This window comes from Mus caroli, chromosome 5 (genome assembly GCF_900094665.2).
Source record: "Mus caroli chromosome 5, CAROLI_EIJ_v1.1, whole genome shotgun sequence".
NCBI lineage: Eukaryota > Metazoa > Chordata > Mammalia > Rodentia > Muridae > Mus > Mus caroli.
In genome coordinates this window covers 128,710,877-128,712,117 of record NC_034574.1, presented here as the reverse complement: position 1 = coordinate 128,712,117, position 1,241 = coordinate 128,710,877, and the positions used below count along the sequence as shown (strand labels likewise).

Here is a 1,241-nt window from a genome sequence, read left to right as displayed (position 1 = left end):
GGGGGGGAGAAAAGGAGAGAGGGCTTTCACCGGGCCTAGGCCGCGGGCTGCAGCCCCGGAGCATCGCACACACGGTTCCCGCGCCTGCCCTGCCTCTACCTCTCCTGAGTGTTCACCTTCTGGCCTCAACATAGCAGACCATGCAAGGTTCTCGGCATGCATAACACAAGAGGGACGGAGCGGTGGGAATGGAGGCTGCAGGGGAGGGGGGCTCCAGGATGGGGTACCAGAGGGATTGGCATTGTCCCCGCATGGGGGACAGACGACTTCCCCCCAGTAGAGAGAAGAGAGAGGTACGACACTGGTAGGTCAAGCCAGGGCCAGCCCACCAGGGCCAGGCTCCCCCCACCAGGGTAAAGGGCATGGGGGGGGTTGTCACACGGCACACAGATGGGGGAGGGGGCAAGATAACTGAACTCAAAATTCAACCGAAGAAAAGGAGTCAAAACAGAAATAAAAAAGAAAATCAAAATAATAATAATAGTAACAGAAACAAAAATACCACAAATGTCATTATATACCCAAATCAAAATGATCTGCTGGGGAACCTGACTTTATTGTTATTATTTTCTTTCGGTTAATATTTGACTTTGTTTTGGCGACCCTGCCGAGAGCTCAGGGATGTTCAGTAGCTGACCGACTGTCTTTCTGTTTCTCTCTTTTCTTTTTCTTTTTTTTTTCATTTCATTTCTTTCTTTTCTTTTTCTTTTCTTTCTTTCTTTTTTTTTTTTTTGTTAAAGTTCTGATTTTTTTTTTTAAGTCCCTCTTGGTTAACGTCCACTTACCAATAAAGTGGCACTTCCTCCTTTAGTAGGTAAGTTGTGTAAGAAAAGGGAAAAGCGTGGTAGCATAAGTTCATCATTAGAGTCACAAAAATGCAAGAGAGATAGAGAGAGAGAGAGAAAAACGCAACCACCCCCTCTAGGCCCGAGAGGAGGCCGATTCACCTCTAGCGGACCAGCAAATGTCCAGGTCCTTGGGCATTGGGTGTCAGCCGGTGCCCTTGGCTGACATCTGAAAAGGGCTGTGAATTTGTTTCTTTTCCAAGAGTGAGTTAGGACCAGAAAGGGAACCTGACACCATCCGAGGTCCTGGCTGGGAACTAGGAATGGAGCCTGCCTACTGCCTCAGCACCACGGAGNCCTGGACAAGTCAATATCCCCAATCTAGGCCTCAGTTTCGCCCTCCGCACCACGAGGGTTTGGCTTTTGCTCCCCAATGTCTCTTCCAGCATAAATAGT

General features: G+C 48.9%; 1 protein-coding gene across 1 annotated transcript in view; it reads right to left on the bottom strand.

Annotated features, from left to right (window-relative positions):
• The window catches only part of Srrm3 (serine/arginine repetitive matrix 3), a 38,733-nt gene that overhangs the window by 5,639 nt on the left and 31,853 nt on the right, over window positions 1-1,241 (bottom strand). The gene's annotated exons all lie outside the window — the stretch shown is intronic.